Source organism: Schistocerca americana, chromosome 5 (genome assembly GCF_021461395.2).
Source record: "Schistocerca americana isolate TAMUIC-IGC-003095 chromosome 5, iqSchAmer2.1, whole genome shotgun sequence".
NCBI lineage: Eukaryota > Metazoa > Arthropoda > Insecta > Orthoptera > Acrididae > Schistocerca > Schistocerca americana.
In genome coordinates, this window is record NC_060123.1 from 125,562,436 (window position 1) to 125,579,687 (window position 17,252).

Genomic DNA, 17,252 nt, shown 5'->3' on the forward strand with positions numbered 1-17,252 from the left:
GAGGCCAGTAGAATACTTGTCATAGGTTGTAGAACATCCCTTTCATTCAGTATACTGCCATGTGTTAGATGCTGCTCGAGATAGCTCCGCTCCTTGCAGGAAGGTTTAAAAAATGAATGCCTTCTGTGAGGTTCGAACTCACGACCCCTGGTTTACGAGACCAGTGCTCTACCACTTTTTTTTTTTTTTTTTTTTTTTTTTTTCACCTACGTACTTTACTGGTGCCGCATTCTTGTTATATCCACGTGCTATAAACAGGCGTCTACTCTTCATTGAGGAGCTGCAACCGGGGCTGAGTTCCACCTACGCTTCAGCACGGTCAAAATGGCAGGGCTCGTCCGGGATTTGAACCCGGGACCTCCTGCACCCAAAGCAGGAATCATACCCCTTTTTTTTTTTTTTTTTTTAATACTCTTCATTGAGGAGCTGCAACCGGGGCTGAGTTCCACCTACTCTTCAGCACGGTCAAAATGGCAGGGCTCGTCCGGGATTTGAACCCGGGACCTCCTGCACCCAAAGCAGGAATCATACCCCTTTTTTTTTTTTTTTTTTTTTTTTCCCCTGCAATTCAGTCTCAGCTCATTATGAGCAAATGAAAGCGTAATTATTATTCCTCTAACAAATATATCTATTGAAAAAAAAAAAAAAAGAATAAATAAAAAAATATTAAGGAACATCCACAACACAGCCACTTCAAAAGAAGTACACTACTGAAATTAAAATCCTAAAACATGACTATATAATGTAGACTGCTTTGAAAAAAAAAAAAAAAAAAAAAAATACACGGAAACTTCAGTCCTGGTGTAGAGAAGAGACATACATAAAGGCGGCAAATCCAGAAACAGTATAAAAGAAAATGGCTCACACAGGTGACCTTAGCCAACACCCTCTCTTTCAAATGTCAGGCTAAGCATATTGGCAAAATCATCTCGGAGGCCTGGCAATCGCAAGCGCTGCCAGTAAGCAGTAAGCATGTACTGCCGAAACGCTAGGTGTCCATCCTCTTCATGACAACTGTTGACAAAATGTACGAAATGGCCAATCAACCACATGACGGTATGGAGCTTCGTTCGCGGAAAAAAGGAAGAATCGGGCCGGACGATGATGTCAATAGTATAAGCGGCTTCAGCAGACCTAGTGACAAAAGCAAGTTGTTTCCTGAGCCAACGCCAATTAGCAAGGTGCCCACAGCAGGTGAATCGATGTTCAAGGGTATCCACGAGACCACACCGAGTACAGGTGTCCGTGTCAGAAAGACCAATACGGTGCAGTCGTACATTGGTGGGAACCAAATTATTTATTACCCTGTACCACGTGGACGCCACGGCCATAGAGTGGATCGACAGACTAACATTCTTCCAGACGTTCCTCCAGGACACAGATGGAGACGCCAGTTCTATTGGATTGGGACCGGCCAGCCCCTCCCAGCGGGCAATCAAGCCCTTGGTCGTTGGCACCGGTCGCCGCAAGAAGACGTCACCGAGGTAACTCACCGCAATGTAAAATTCCCGAATGTGTTTCAACTTAAAATTTAGGCGTCCGACATCGACAGGTGGAGCAAGGCTCGCCGGACGCACAACAGTAAAAAGCCTGGATGTAATCGAAGTCACTTCTTGCGTAACAATTAGAGTCGTTCGGCGGACGTACAAAGCAGACGCCTTGCGAGTAATGTCAGAGAGGCCCAAGCCTCCGGAGATACGCGGTTTCGTCATTACCTCGTAACGTAACTTGAATAGATGGCCCTTCCATATAAACCTGCTAGACAATTGGCGCAACCTTTTCGCCACCATCATGGGAAGTGGGAACAGCTGAGCAACATAATAAGCTTTACATAGAACGTAGGTGTCTAAAATTCTGACTTTTTGCAAAATGGTAGCAGAGCGCTGCTCATGGACCATCAGAGCCCCCTGTATCTTCTCGGTGACAGATTTCCAATTGAGAGCCGCCATTTTTAGAGGACACCGATCAATGATAATCCCCAAGGACGTATGGCGATCGACAAAAGTGGCCCAAGGGACATCAGCATCGCGAAATCCTCGAATATCAAGGAACTTACATTTACCCTGATTGAGACGCGCTCCAGAGACACGACAGTATGCATCAACTGCCCCTTTCAACAACGGGATATCATCACGTTGACGGAGGAGAACAACGACATCATCCGCATATGCCTTAACAGAGAGCTTCCCACCAGAGAGGGACATACCCTGAAGCTTGAGAGCAATAGTCCGAAGCAGCGGTTCCAGGGACAATACGAATAAAGACATAGAGAGCGGACTACCCTGAGGCACTCCGCGGCGGATAGCAATGGGCGGCGTCAGCTGCCCATTGACTGACACCCGAGCTGTTATTCCCCTATACAAATTGCCAAGAACACCACGTGATGAAGCGTTAAAACCTATTGTACCTAAAACATGATCTAAAAACACATGACTGACGTGATCAAAAGCCTTGTAAAAATCAAGGAAGGCAAAGGCACAATGTACGTTTGTAACCGCCGCAACCGAGACAACATCCCGATATTCGGCTACTGGTGTCAGAATAGATCTATCATGAAAACAACATTGATGTGCACCAATCACACCCCGAAGCAGAGAAGACAACCGGCTATTGAGCGCTCTAGCAGCTGTCTTGTAGTCAAAGTTCAGCAATGTGAGCGGACGAAGATTGGCAGCAGATAAACGACCAGAGGACTTCGGAATTAAAACAATTTTCCCTACTTTAAAATCGGCAGGTACATCCACCCCCCTGACAATCTCATTTAAAATCTGCGTAAAAATGCCACCCAAAAGAGGCCAAAAACGGAGATAAAATTCTTTAGGCAGGCCGTCTGGACCCGGCGATTTACTGGACGGAGAGCGAGCAATAAAATCGAAAACATCATCTACCTGGAACTCCCGGAGAAATTCGCCGTTCGCGTCAGGCGCGATCGTCGCAGTTAGATCCCCAAGGACATCATCCGAAAGAGACTCACCAGAATCATCGGCAGAATATAGACTAGTGTAATACTGATGAAGAGCACGAACCATTCCCTCCTGCGCAATAAGCTGTCGCCCATCATCCACCGTAAGAGAAGAGATGAAGGAGCGACGACGACGAGTCTGATGCCGTAGCAGGTGGTACAAGGATGTCAGCTCACCTTCAACAAGAGAGTGAGGTTTCGACTTAACTCGCAGACCATCCATCTGTCGTCGTTTAAGGCTCAAGAGCTTGGCTTTAATACGACGAACATCATGGATCCGCAGAGGAGAGGTACCCGCCGCGTCATACAGTTCACGCAGGACAGAGTAGTAAAATTCATACGTGTTCTTAAAATCACGCGCCCTTGCAGCACAGTAAAAAATCAAAGTCTGACGAATCTTGGGCTTGGCAAACGCAGTCCACCAAACCAGCAAGGAGGGGTATCGCGGGACAGAGCGAAGACATCGCTCCCACACGCCACTTATAACATCATCCATAGCACTGTCGGCAAGGTGGGAAACATTTAACATCCACTGGGAACGATAAAGTTTTGCAGGTTGGTGACTAAGATTTACAGTTGCAGTAAAAGCACAATGGTCAGAAAAACTAGTAGGAATAACATCGACAGAAAGAATTTTATCACATAAAAAATCAGATAAATAGAATCTGTCGAGTCTACTGCATGAGGACGCGGTAAAAAACGTATATTTCACCAGGGTTGGATATTTGTGTTCCCAAACATCACGCAGATGCATCGTACGAACTAAGTCATGTAAATCACGGCAATAATTAAAATTGGGGGACTGGTCTTCAGGGCGTAAAACACAATTAAAATCGCCTCCGAGCAGGAGACTCCGAGGACTCTGGCGCAAAAGATAAATAAGCTCTTCTTTATAAAAGCGCGATCGAGCCACAGTGTGACCCGAACCAGAGGGGGCATACAAAACAACGAGGCGGAGATCAAAAAGACGACAACCAATCCCACGGCCAGAGTCAAGGAATTCAATGTCAGTAATAGGAATGCCCTCTCGAAAGAAAAGAGCAGTTCCTGTTGAATATTCCGGCGCGACATTAAAAACAGTTTGAAATCCAGGTAGAGAGAGATCAGAAAACAACACTTCCTGCAAAAACACTACGTCCGCACAGGCGTCGTAAATAAACTGCCGCAAAGAGGCAATGCGAACGTCGGACTCAATACGGTTAACATTTAAGGTAAGAAAGGTGTATGCTTGAACCATAGAGAGAAAAGCGAGAAAACAAATCACCTACACCGACGCACCAGCGTCACAGTCCATAGCAGGGGTGACGGAGGCATCCGAGGGAGGGGGACTGCTACCCCGTTCCGCGGATCCCTTACGCTTCGGTTTTTTACGAACAGCATTAACGTTCGGCTGAACGCGTAACTTGCGTCGGCTGACGGGCAAGGAAGCTTCAGCCGCCGGTGACGTAGGAGGGTCAAGTTCTGTATCCGACACCACCCACGCCGGTCCACATGCGGGATCCGGGGTCGCGGCGGAAACATCCGACGAAACGGAATGGTCAACACCTGCACTAGCTTCCGGCAAACATGGACTGCACGGAGGCGAAACGTGAGCAGGAAGGTCCGAGGCAGCAGAGTTGGAAGGAAGCGGAGCAGCTCCGCTGGCAGAGGTATGGGGCAGCGAAGCAGGAAGTTGTCGCGGTTCCACTTGTTGTGACATCGAAGTCGGTTCGGAAGACGTCGCCAACAGGCCCGACCGACGACCCGACTCGAGAGAAGCTGCGTCGGAGGCCGGAGGGGCGCCAGCAGCCGCCACCGGAACCGCTACCTCAGGAGGGCAGGGAGCAGCTACAGTACACAGTGGCTCGGAGGATGCCGGTCGCTCGGACTGGGGCATCTCAGGGAGATCCTCATCCGTACTATTTCCATCGTGTGGGCGACGCCTCTTATTATTCAAAAATGGCACACCCACCTGAGGGACAGACGGAACAACATCAGATTTAGCACGCAAAGGAGGAAATTCTGTGTCAGGGGTGCGCAAAACCTGTGGCGGGGCGCTACTACCACTGGACTGTGCTACACCAAGAGCAGAACCACCTGCAACGAGGTCAGCGACCGTTAACTTGCGACGCTGTTCGAGAGAATTTTTTAAAACAAAAACTCTCCGCGGACAGTCGGTACGCACGTGACCACTTTCATTGCACAAAAAACAGGTGCCAACCTGACCACTATATGTTACATGGACACGATATCCACCGATCTGCAGGTGAGATGGAATATTCTGCTTAACGTGCATTTCGACTGAACGAATACCACTGTAACATTGCAGGCGATGTTGGCTTGACCAGCGTTCAGGGCGAATGCTCTTTACATCACCATACTTTTGTAGACCCTCCTTAAGATAGACATTATCCACCTCCGGTGGAAGGTTGTAAACACGAACATTGGTATACGTGATGGAAGCATTGGAAAGCAGCACGGTACTTACAGAATCATCCCGATGCCGAAAGAGAACTTGATGACCATATTTAGAAAGAATTTTATCAACCTGAAGTGGGTCCATGAACTTAACAAAGAAAACATACAAATCGGTATCAAAATAAGCAGTGTGCACCTGATCCGGATGAACACCAAAGGTATCTACCAACCAATCATGAATCTCAAGGGAACTAGGTTGCACATGGCGGGTTGACTTGTCAAAAGCAAAACTAACTGTAGCCCGACGAGGAATAACCTGGGACGACATTTTCAAAATATGCGGTCGAAACCGCTACACAAAAAACACTGAAATAAGGACAGAAAGTAACACAAGTTACGAAACAACGACGGAGAAACACTCACAGAAGTTGCAACACAACACGTAAACAAAAACGATAGTCCACTATACGTAACGCTACGGCGGAGCGGAAGACTAGGCACGTCCACACTGCACGGCGTCTAAAGCGGAACTACCACTGAGCTAAGAAGGCGGCAGCTTTGCGTTCGTGAGCTGTCCCCGAATTGTCACTTCATCATACTGAATCTTGCAGCCCTCGACCAGATATCGGATTTGGCACACAGCTGCTGCTGGGGGTGTCCACATTGCCGTTTTCCAAATCTCTTGACTGTTTCGCCCTTACGATCGACGACGAGCGTCGGGCCACCAAGGGTTTGCCGTCTGCACAATCTTGACCTAGCGCACAGCTTGTGGGATAGCGTGGCTCGACGGCGAAATGCGCCTTTCGGCTCCTCTCTCTGGCTACAGTGCGCTGTTGTCCACAGTGGCACTGGCGTTGCCCATGGGGCTTCATGTAAGGCGACTGCACGTCGCTCGGCCAACAGCGGCCTACTGCAGACCGACACTTAAGTGACACCAAATACAAATCGACATCGAGAGACAGGCCCTGTCATATGGCACTCGCGACGTGTACGCTGAAATTGAATGTACATAATACGTCTTTTGTAGTGGGCGTCTCTCTACTGCTGTGTCACACACGACGAATAAATAGGAAGACAGTAGAACGTCTGCGTAGGGCCATGTTTTTACCTACAGTGTCACTTGGCTGAATGTGTACAAGGCCCTGTGGCATCACTCAAACACAGCCAAATTGTCACACTAGCTGTGTATCTCTAACAAAGTTGACGTATGTCCTCACCTCTGTGACGGTTAAAACGATTTCGCCCACGGGTGGGCTCGAACCACCAACCTTTCGGTTAACAGCCGAACGCGCTAGCCGATTGCGCCACGGAGGCCTTGATTTTGGTTCACTTGTGCTCTGTATATCATGGCAAATCGTATACCTTCTGCAGGAATCTCGCAGAATATTAGCATCTGCTTACGCCCCTTCACATTAATAACGTGCATGCACACTGTAGCGAGGCTCATAAACGAATGACATCGCCAAGCATGACATTATACTAGAAAATGCATACAAACCACTCTTCTGCCTATGCATTCAGAAAAACTCTGACGCCCGTAGAATACTTGTCATATGTTGTAGAACATCCCTTTCATTCAGTGTACTGCCATGTGTTAGAAGCTGGTCGAGATAGCGCCGCTCCATGCAGGAAGGTGAAAAAAAAAAAAGAATGCCTTCTGTGAGGTTCGAACTCACGACCCCTGGTTTACGAGCTAAGAAGACGGCAGCTTTGCGTTCGTGAGCTATCCCCGAATTGTCACTTCATCACACTGAATCTTGCAGCCCTCGACCAGATATCGGATTTGGCACACAGCTGCTGCTGGGGGTGTCCACACTGCTGTTTTCCAAATCTCTTGACTGTTTCGCCCTTACGATCGACGACGAGCGTCGGGCCACCAAAGGTTTGCCGTCTGCACAATCTTGACCTAGCGCACAGCTTGTGGGATAGCGTGGCTCGACTGCGAAATGCGCCTTTCGGCTCCTCTCTCTGGCTGCAGTGCGCTGTTGTCCTCAGTGGCGCTGGCGTTGCCCACGGGGCTTCATGTAAGGCGACTGCACGTCGCTCGGCCAACAGCGGCCTACTGCAGACCGACACTTAAGTGACACCAAATACAAATCGACATCGAGAGACAGGCCCTGTCATATGGCACTCGCGACGTGTACGCTGAAATTGAATGTAAATAATACGTCTTTTGTAGTGGGCGTCTCTCTACTGCTGTGTCACACACGACGAATAAATAGGAAGACAGTAGAACGTCTGCGTAGGGCCATGTTTTTACCTACAGTGTCACTTGGCTGAATGTGTACAAGGCCCTGTGGCATCACTCAAACACAGCCAAATTGTCACACTAGCTGTGTATCTCTAACAAAGTTGACGTATGTCCTCACCTCTGTGACGGTTAAAACGATTTCGCCCCCGGGTGGGCTCGAACCACCAACCTTTCGGTTAACAGCCGAACGCGCTAGCCGATTGCGCCACGGAGGCATTGATGTTGGTTCACTTGTGCTCTGTGTATCATGGCAAATCGTATACCTTCTGCAGGAATCTCGCAGAATATTAGCATCTGCTTACGCCCCTTCACATTAATAACGTGCATGCACACTGTAGCGAGGCTCATAAACGAATGACATCGCCAAGCATGACATTATACTAGAAAATGCATACAAACCACTCTTCTGCCTATGCATTCAGAAAAACTCTGACGCCCGTAGAATACTTGTCATATGTTGTAGAACATCCCTTTCATTCAGTGTACTGCCATGTGTTAGAAGCTGGTCGAGATAGCGCCGCTCCATGCAGGAAGGTGAAAAAAAAAAAAAGAATGCCTTCTGTGAGGTTCGAACTCACGACCCCTGGTTTACGAGACCAGTGCTCTACCACTGAGCTAAGAAGACGGCAGCTTTGCGTTCGTGAGCTATCCCCGAATTGTCACTTCATCACACTGAATCTTGCAGCCCTCGACCAGATATCGGATTTGGCACACAGCTGCTGCTGGGGGTGTCCACACTGCTGTTTTCCAAATCTCTTGACTGTTTCGCCCTTACGATCGACGACGAGCGTCGGGCCACCAAAGGTTTGCCGTCTGCACAATCTTGACCTAGCGCACAGCTTGTGGGATAGCGTGGCTCGACTGCGAAATGCGCCTTTCGGCTCCTCTCTCTGGCTGCAGTGCGCTGTTGTCCTCAGTGGCGCTGGCGTTGCCCACGGGGCTTCATGTAAGGCGACTGCACGTCGCTCGGCCAACAGCGGCCTACTGCAGACCGACACTTAAGTGACACCAAATACAAATCGACATCGAGAGACAGGCCCTGTCATATGGCACTCGCGACGTGTACGCTGAAATTGAATGTAAATAATACGTCTTTTGTAGTGGGCGTCTCTCTACTGCTGTGTCACACACGACGAATAAATAGGAAGACAGTAGAACGTCTGCGTAGGGCCATGTTTTTACCTACAGTGTCACTTGGCTGAATGTGTACAAGGCCCTGTGGCATCACTCAAACACAGCCAAATTGTCACACTAGCTGTGTATCTCTAACAAAGTTGACGTATGTCCTCACCTCTGTGACGGTTAAAACGATTTCGCCCCCGTGTGGGCTCGAACCACCAACCTTTCGGTTAACAGCCGAACGCGCTAGCCGATTGCGCCACAGAGGCCTTGATTTTGGTCGCGACTGCATGTCGCTCGGCCAACAGGGGCCTACTGCAGACCGACACTTAAGTGACACCAAATACAAATCGACATCGAGAGACAGGCCCTGTCATATGGCACTCGCGACGTGTACGCTGAAATTGAATGTAAATAATACGTCTTTTGTAGTGGGCGTCGCTCTACTGCTGTGTCACACACGACGAATAAATAGGAAAACAGTAGAACGTCTGCGTAGGGCCATGTTTTTACCTACAGTGTCATTTGGCTGAATGTGTACAAGGCCCTGTGGCATCACTCAAACACAGCCAAATTGTCACACTAGCTGTGTATCTCTAACAAAGTTGACGTATGTCCTCACCTCTGTGACGGTTAAAACGATTTCGCCCCCGGGTGGGCCCGAACCACCAACCTTTCGGTTAACAGCCGAACGCGGTAGCCGATTGCGCCACGGAGGCCTTGAGTTTGGTCGCGACTGCATGTCGCTCGGCCAACAGGGGCCTACTGCAGACCGACACTTAAGTGACACCAAATACAAATCGACATCGAGAGACAGGTCCTGTCATATGGCACTTGCGACGTGTACGCTGAAATTGAATGTAAATAATACGTCTTTTGTAGTGGGCGTCTCTCTACTGCTGTGTCACACACGACGAATAAATAGGAAGACAGTAGAACGTCTGCGTAGGGCCATGTTTTTACCTACAGTGTCACTTGGCTGAATGTGTACAAGGCCCTGTGGCATCACTCAAACACAGCCAAATTGTCACACTAGCTGTGTATCTCTAACAAAGTTGACGTATGTCCTCACCTCTGTGACGGTTAAAACGATTTCGCCCCCGGGTTGGCTCGAACCACCAACCTTTCGGTTAACAGCCGAACGCGCTAGCCGATTGCGCCACGGAGGCATTGATGTTGGTTCACTTGTGCTCTGTGTATCATGGCAAATCGTATACCTTCTGCAGGAATCTCGCAGAATATTAGCATCTGCTTACGCCCCTTCACATTAATAACGTGCATGCACACTGTAGCGAGGCTCATAAACGAATGACATCGCCAAGCATGACATTATACTAGAAAATGCATACAAACCACTCTTCTGCCTATGCATTCAGAAAAACTCTGACGCCCGTAGAATACTTGTCATATGTTGTAGAACATCCCTTTCATTCAGTGTACTGCCATGTGTTAGAAGCTGGTCGAGATAGCGCCGCTCCATGCAGGAAGGTGAAAAAAAAAAGAATGCCTTCTGTGAGGTTCGAACTCACGACCCCTGGTTTACGAGACCAGTGCTCTACCACTGAGATAAGTAGGCGGCAGCTTTGCGTTCGTGAGCTATCCCCGAATTGTCACTTCATCACACTGAATCTTGCAGCCCTCGACCAGATATCGGATTTGGCACACAGCTGCTGCTGGGGGTGTCCACACTGCTGTTTTCCAAATCTCTTGACTGTTTCGCCCTTACGATCGACGACGAGCGTCGGGCCACCAAAGGTTTGCCGTCTGCACAATCTTGACCTAGCGCACAGCTTGTGGGATAGCGTGGCTCGACTGCGAAATGCGCCTTTCGGCTCCTCTCTCTGGCTGCAGTGCGCTGTTGTCCTCAGTGGCGCTGGCGTTGCCCACGGGGCTTCATGTAAGGCGACTGCACGTCGCTCGGCCAACAGCGGCCTACTGCAGACCGACACTTAAGTGACACCAAATACAAATCGACATCGAGAGACAGGCCCTGTCATATGGCACTCGCGACGTGTACGCTGAAATTGAATGTAAATAATACGTCTTTTGTAGTGGGCGTCTCTCTACTGCTGTGTCACACACGACGAATAAATAGGAAGACAGTAGAACGTCTGCGTAGGGCCATGTTTTTACCTACAGTGTCACTTGGCTGAATGTGTACAAGGCCCTGTGGCATCACTCAAACACAGCAAAATTGTCACACTAGCTGTGTATCTCTAACAAAGTTGACGTATGTCCTCACCTCTGTGACGGTTAAAACGATTTCGCCCCCGGGTGGGCTCGAACCACCAACCTTTCGGTTAACAGCCGAACGCGCTAGCCGATTGCGCCACAGAGGCCTTGATTTTGGTCGCGACTGCATGTCGCTCGGCCAACAGGGGCCTACTGCAGACCGACACTTAAGTGACACCAAATACAAATCGACATCGAGAGACAGGCCCTGTCATATGGCACTCGCGACGTGTACGCTGAAATTGAATGTAAATAATACGTCTTTTGTAGTGGGCGTCGCTCTACTGCTGTGTCACACACGACGAATAAATAGGAAAACAGTAGAACGTCTGCGTAGGGCCATGTTTTTACCTACAGTGTCATTTGGCTGAATGTGTACAAGGCCCTGTGGCATCACTCAAACACAGCCAAATTGTCACACTAGCTGTGTATCTCTAACAAAGTTGACGTATGTCCTCACCTCTGTGACGGTTAAAACGATTTCGCCCCCGGGTGGGCCCGAACCACCAACCTTTCGGTTAACAGCCGAACGCGGTAGCCGATTGCGCCACGGAGGCCTTGAGTTTGGTCGCGACTGCATGTCGCTCGGCCAACAGGGGCCTACTGCAGACCGACACTTAAGTGACACCAAATACAAATCGACATCGAGAGACAGGTCCTGTCATATGGCACTCGCGACGTGTACGCTGAAATTGAATGTAAATAATACGTCTTTTGTAGTGGGCGTCTCTCTACTGCTGTGTCACACACGACGAATAAATAGGAAGACAGTAGAACGTCTGCGTAGGGCCATGTTTTTACCTACAGTGTCACTTGGCTGAATGTGTACAAGGCCCTGTGGCATCACTCAAACACAGCCAAATTGTCACACTAGCTGTGTATCTCTAACAAAGTTGACGTATGTCCTCACCTCTGTGACGGTTAAAACGATTTCGCCCCCGGGTGGGCTCGAACCACCAACCTTTCGGTTAACAGCCGAACGCGCTAGCCGATTGCGCCACAGAGGCCTTGATTTTGGTCGCGACTGCATGTCGCTCGGCCAACAGGGGCCTACTGCAGACCGACACTTAAGTGACACCAAATACAAATCGACATCGAGAGACAGGCCCTGTCATATGGCACTCGCGACGTGTACGCTGAAATTGAATGTAAATAATACGTCTTTTGTAGTGGGCGTCGCTCTACTGCTGTGTCACACACGACGAATAAATAGGAAAACAGTAGAACGTCTGCGTAGGGCCATGTTTTTACCTACAGTGTCATTTGGCTGAATGTGTACAAGGCCCTGTGGCATCACTCAAACACAGCCAAATTGTCACACTAGCTGTGTATCTCTAACAAAGTTGACGTATGTCCTCACCTCTGTGACGGTTAAAACGATTTCGCCCCCGGGTGGGCCCGAACCACCAACCTTTCGGTTAACAGCCGAACGCGGTAGCCGATTGCGCCACGGAGGCCTTGAGTTTGGTCGCGACTGCATGTCGCTCGGCCAACAGGGGCCTACTGCAGACCGACACTTAAGTGACACCAAATACAAATCGACATCGAGAGACAGGTCCTGTCATATGGCACTCGCGACGTGTACGCTGAAATTGAATGTAAATAATACGTCTTTTGTAGTGGGCGTCTCTCTACTGCTGTGTCACACACGACGAATAAATAGGAAGACAGTAGAACGTCTGCGTAGGGCCATGTTTTTACCTACAGTGTCACTTGGCTGAATGTGTACAAGGCCCTGTGGCATCACTCAAACACAGCCAAATTGTCACACTAGCTGTGTATCTCTAACAAAGTTGACGTATGTCCTCACCTCTGTGACGGTTAAAACGATTTCGCCCCCGGGTGGGCTCGAACCACCAACCTTTCGGTTAACAGCCGAACGCGCTAGCCGATTGCGCCACGGAGGCATTGATGTTGGTTCACTTGTGCTCTGTGTATCATGGCAAATCGTATACCTTCTGCAGGAATCTCGCAGAATATTAGCATCTGCTTACGCCCCTTCACATTAATAACGTGCATGCACACTGTAGCGAGGCTCATAAACGAATGACATCGCCAAGCATGACATTATACTAGAAAATGCATACAAACCACTCTTCTGCCTATGCATTCAGAAAAACTCTGACGCCCGTAGAATACTTGTCATATGTTGTAGAACATCCCTTTCATTCAGTGTACTGCCATGTGTTAGAAGCTGGTCGAGATAGCGCCGCTCCATGCAGGAAGGTGAAAAAAAAAAAAGAATGCCTTCTGTGAGGTTCGAACTCACGACCCCTGGTTTACGAGACCAGTGCTCTACCACTGAGCTAAGAAGACGGCAGCTTTGCGTTCGTGAGCTATCCCCGAATTGTCACTTCATCACACTGAATCTTGCAGCCCTCGACCAGATATCGGATTTGGCACACAGCTGCTGCTGGGGGTGTCCACACTGCTGTTTTCCAAATCTCTTGACTGTTTCGCCCTTACGATCGACGACGAGCGTCGGGCCACCAAAGGTTTGCCGTCTGCACAATCTTGACCTAGCGCACAGCTTGTGGGATAGCGTGGCTCGACTGCGAAATGCGCCTTTCGGCTCCTCTCTCTGGCTGCAGTGCGCTGTTGTCCTCAGTGGCGCTGGCGTTGCCCACGGGGCTTCATGTAAGGCGACTGCACGTCGCTCGGCCAACAGCGGCCTACTGCAGACCGACACTTAAGTGACACCAAATACAAATCGACATCGAGAGACAGGCCCTGTCATATGGCACTCGCGACGTGTACGCTGAAATTGAATGTAAATAATACGTCTTTTGTAGTGGGCGTCTCTCTACTGCTGTGTCACACACGACGAATAAATAGGAAGACAGTAGAACGTCTGCGTAGGGCCATGTTTTTACCTACAGTGTCACTTGGCTGAATGTGTACAAGGCCCTGTGGCATCACTCAAACACAGCCAAATTGTCACACTAGCTGTGTATCTCTAACAAAGTTGACGTATGTCCTCACCTCTGTGACGGTTAAAACGATTTCGCCCCCGGGTGGGCTCGAACCACCAACCTTTCGGTTAACAGCCGAACGCGCTAGCCGATTGCGCCACAGAGGCCTTGATTTTGGTCGCGACTGCATGTCGCTCGGCCAACAGGGGCCTACTGCAGACCGACACTTAAGTGACACCAAATACAAATCGACATCGAGAGACAGGCCCTGTCATATGGCACTCGCGACGTGTACGCTGAAATTGAATGTAAATAATACGTCTTTTGTAGTGGGCGTCGCTCTACTGCTGTGTCACACACGACGAATAAATAGGAAAACAGTAGAACGTCTGCGTAGGGCCATGTTTTTACCTACAGTGTCATTTGGCTGAATGTGTACAAGGCCCTGTGGCATCACTCAAACACAGCCAAATTGTCACACTAGCTGTGTATCTCTAACAAAGTTGACGTATGTCCTCACCTCTGTGACGGTTAAAACGATTTCGCCCCCGGGTGGGCCCGAACCACCAACCTTTCGGTTAACAGCCGAACGCGGTAGCCGATTGCGCCACGGAGGCCTTGAGTTTGGTCGCGACTGCATGTCGCTCGGCCAACAGGGGCCTACTGCAGACCGACACTTAAGTGACACCAAATACAAATCGACATCGAGAGACAGGTCCTGTCATATGGCACTCGCGACGTGTACGCTGAAATTGAATGTAAATAATACGTCTTTTGTAGTGGGCGTCTCTCTACTGCTGTGTCACACACGACGAATAAATAGGAAGACAGTAGAACGTCTGCGTAGGGCCATGTTTTTACCTACAGTGTCACTTGGCTGAATGTGTACAAGGCCCTGTGGCATCACTCAAACACAGCCAAATTGTCACACTAGCTGTGTATCTCTAACAAAGTTGACGTATGTCCTCACCTCTGTGACGGTTAAAACGATTTCGCCCCCGGGTTGGCTCGAACCACCAACCTTTCGGTTAACAGCCGAACGCGCTAGCCGATTGCGCCACGGAGGCATTGATGTTGGTTCACTTGTGCTCTGTGTATCATGGCAAATCGTATACCTTCTGCAGGAATCTCGCAGAATATTAGCATCTGCTTACGCCCCTTCACATTAATAACGTGCATGCACACTGTAGCGAGGCTCATAAACGAATGACATCGCCAAGCATGACATTATACTAGAAAATGCATACAAACCACTCTTCTGCCTATGCATTCAGAAAAACTCTGACGCCCGTAGAATACTTGTCATATGTTGTAGAACATCCCTTTCATTCAGTGTACTGCCATGTGTTAGAAGCTGGTCGAGATAGCGCCGCTCCATGCAGGAAGGTGAAAAAAAAAAGAATGCCTTCTGTGAGGTTCGAACTCACGACCCCTGGTTTACGAGACCAGTGCTCTATCACTGAGCTAAGAAGGCGGCAGCTTTGCGTTCGTGAGCTATCCCCGAATTGTCACTTCATCACACTGAATCTTGCAGCCCTCGACCAGATATCGGATTTGGCACACAGCTGCTGCTGGGGGTGTCCACACTGCTGTTTTCCAAATCTCTTGACTGTTTCGCCCTTACGATCGACGACGAGCGTCGGGCCACCAAAGGTTTGCCGTCTGCACAATCTTGACCTAGCGCACAGCTTGTGGGATAGCGTGGCTCGACTGCGAAATGCGCCTTTCGGCTCGTCTCTCTGGCTGCAGTGCGCTGTTGTCCTCAGTGGCGCTGGCGTTGCCCACGGGGCTTCATGTAAGGCGACTGCACGTCGCTCGGCCAACAGCGGCCTACTGCAGACCGACACTTAAGTGACACCAAATACAAATCGACATCGAGAGACAGGCCCTGTCATATGGCACTCGCGACGTGTACGCTGAAATTGAATGTAAATAATACGTCTTTTGTAGTGGGCGTCGCTCTACTGCTGTGTCACACACGACGAATAAATAGGAAGACAGTAGAACGTCTGCGTAGGGCCATGTTTTTACCTACAGTGTCACTTGGCTGAATGTGTACAAGGCCCTGTGGCATCACTCAAACACAGCCAAATTGTCACACTAGCTGTGTATCTCTAACAAAGTTGACGTATGTCCTCACCTCTGAGACGGTTAAAACGATTTCGCCCCCGTGTGGGCTCGAACCACCAACCTTTCGGTTAACAGCCGAACGCGCTAGCCGATTGCGCCACAGAGGCCTTGATTTTGGTCGCGACTGCATGTCGCTCGGCCAACAGGGGCCTACTGCAGACCGACACTTAAGTGACACCAAATACAAATCGACATCGAGAGACAGGCCCTGTCATATGGCACTCGCGACGTGTACGCTGAAATTGAATGTAAATAATACGTCTTTTGTAGTGGGCGTCGCTCTACTGCTGTGTCACACACGACGAATAAATAGGAAAACAGTAGAACGTCTGCGTAGGGCCATGTTTTTACCTACAGTGTCACTTGGCTGAATGTGTACAAGGCCCTGTGGCATCACTCAAACACAGCCAAATTGTCACACTAGCTGTGTATCTCTAACAAAGTTGACGTATGTCCTCACCTCTGTGACGGTTAAAACGATTTCGCCCCCGGGTTGGCTCGAACCACCAACCTTTCGGTTAACAGCCGAACGCGCTAGCCGATTGCGCCACGGAGGCATTGATGTTGGTTCACTTGTGCTCTGTGTATCATGGCAAATCGTATACCTTCTGCAGGAATCTCGCAGAATATTAGCATCTGCTTACGCCCCTTCACATTAATAACGTGCATGCACACTGTAGCGAGGCTCATAAACGAATGACATCGCCAAGCATGACATTATACTAGAAAATGCATACAAACCACTCTTCTGCCTATGCATTCAGAAAAACTCTGACGCCCGTAGAATACTTGTCATATGTTGTAGAACATCCCTTTCATTCAGTGTACTGCCATGTGTTAGAAGCTGGTCGAGATAGCGCCGCTCCATGCAGGAAGGTGAAAAAAAAAAAAGAATGCCTTCTGTGAGGTTCGAACTCACGACCCCTGGTTTACGAGACCAGTGCTCTACCACTGAGCTAAGAAGACGGCAGCTTTGCGTTCGTGAGCTATCCCCGAATTGTCACTTCATCACACTGAATCTTGCAGCCCTCGACCAGATATCGGATTTGGCACACAGCTGCTGCTGGGGGTGTCCACACTGCTGTTTTCCAAATCTCTTGACTGTTTCGCCCTTACGATCGACGACGAGCGTCGGGCCACCAAAGGTTTGCCGTCTGCACAATCTTGACCTAGCGCACAGCTTGTGGGATAGCGTGGCTCGACTGCGAAATGCGCCTTTCGGCTCCTCTCTCTGGCTGCAGTGCGCTGT

At 49.5% G+C, this 17,252-nt stretch overlaps 20 non-coding genes across 20 annotated transcripts; all 20 read right to left on the reverse strand.

Annotated features, from left to right (window-relative positions):
- Positions 1-6,599: 6,599 nt before the first annotated feature.
- On the reverse strand, positions 6,600-6,673 carry Trnan-guu. The gene has a single exon. It is a non-coding gene; the product is annotated as a tRNA-Asn (tRNA).
- A 1,078-nt stretch (positions 6,674-7,751) lies between these two features.
- On the reverse strand, positions 7,752-7,825 carry Trnan-guu. The gene has a single exon. It is a non-coding gene; the product is annotated as a tRNA-Asn (tRNA).
- Positions 7,826-8,163: 338 nt separating this feature from the next.
- On the reverse strand, positions 8,164-8,235 carry Trnat-cgu. Its single transcript has one exon. It is a non-coding gene; the product is annotated as a tRNA-Thr (tRNA).
- Positions 8,236-8,924: 689 nt separating this feature from the next.
- Positions 8,925-8,998, reverse strand: Trnan-guu. Its single transcript has one exon. It is a non-coding gene; the product is annotated as a tRNA-Asn (tRNA).
- A 376-nt stretch (positions 8,999-9,374) lies between these two features.
- Trnan-guu lies at positions 9,375-9,448 on the reverse strand. The gene has a single exon. It is a non-coding gene; the product is annotated as a tRNA-Asn (tRNA).
- A 376-nt stretch (positions 9,449-9,824) lies between these two features.
- On the reverse strand, positions 9,825-9,898 carry Trnan-guu. The gene has a single exon. It is a non-coding gene; the product is annotated as a tRNA-Asn (tRNA).
- Positions 9,899-10,233: 335 nt separating this feature from the next.
- Positions 10,234-10,305, reverse strand: Trnat-cgu. Its single transcript has one exon. It is a non-coding gene; the product is annotated as a tRNA-Thr (tRNA).
- A 689-nt stretch (positions 10,306-10,994) lies between these two features.
- On the reverse strand, positions 10,995-11,068 carry Trnan-guu. Its single transcript has one exon. It is a non-coding gene; the product is annotated as a tRNA-Asn (tRNA).
- A 376-nt stretch (positions 11,069-11,444) lies between these two features.
- Trnan-guu lies at positions 11,445-11,518 on the reverse strand. The gene has a single exon. It is a non-coding gene; the product is annotated as a tRNA-Asn (tRNA).
- A 376-nt stretch (positions 11,519-11,894) lies between these two features.
- Positions 11,895-11,968, reverse strand: Trnan-guu. Its single transcript has one exon. It is a non-coding gene; the product is annotated as a tRNA-Asn (tRNA).
- A 376-nt stretch (positions 11,969-12,344) lies between these two features.
- Trnan-guu lies at positions 12,345-12,418 on the reverse strand. The gene has a single exon. It is a non-coding gene; the product is annotated as a tRNA-Asn (tRNA).
- Positions 12,419-12,794: 376 nt separating this feature from the next.
- Trnan-guu lies at positions 12,795-12,868 on the reverse strand. The gene has a single exon. It is a non-coding gene; the product is annotated as a tRNA-Asn (tRNA).
- A 337-nt stretch (positions 12,869-13,205) lies between these two features.
- Trnat-cgu lies at positions 13,206-13,277 on the reverse strand. Its single transcript has one exon. It is a non-coding gene; the product is annotated as a tRNA-Thr (tRNA).
- A 689-nt stretch (positions 13,278-13,966) lies between these two features.
- Positions 13,967-14,040, reverse strand: Trnan-guu. Its single transcript has one exon. It is a non-coding gene; the product is annotated as a tRNA-Asn (tRNA).
- A 376-nt stretch (positions 14,041-14,416) lies between these two features.
- Trnan-guu lies at positions 14,417-14,490 on the reverse strand. The gene has a single exon. It is a non-coding gene; the product is annotated as a tRNA-Asn (tRNA).
- Positions 14,491-14,866: 376 nt separating this feature from the next.
- On the reverse strand, positions 14,867-14,940 carry Trnan-guu. Its single transcript has one exon. It is a non-coding gene; the product is annotated as a tRNA-Asn (tRNA).
- A 335-nt stretch (positions 14,941-15,275) lies between these two features.
- Trnat-cgu lies at positions 15,276-15,347 on the reverse strand. Its single transcript has one exon. It is a non-coding gene; the product is annotated as a tRNA-Thr (tRNA).
- A 689-nt stretch (positions 15,348-16,036) lies between these two features.
- On the reverse strand, positions 16,037-16,110 carry Trnan-guu. The gene has a single exon. It is a non-coding gene; the product is annotated as a tRNA-Asn (tRNA).
- Positions 16,111-16,486: 376 nt separating this feature from the next.
- Trnan-guu lies at positions 16,487-16,560 on the reverse strand. The gene has a single exon. It is a non-coding gene; the product is annotated as a tRNA-Asn (tRNA).
- Positions 16,561-16,897: 337 nt separating this feature from the next.
- Trnat-cgu lies at positions 16,898-16,969 on the reverse strand. The gene has a single exon. It is a non-coding gene; the product is annotated as a tRNA-Thr (tRNA).
- Positions 16,970-17,252: the final 283 nt, after the last annotated feature.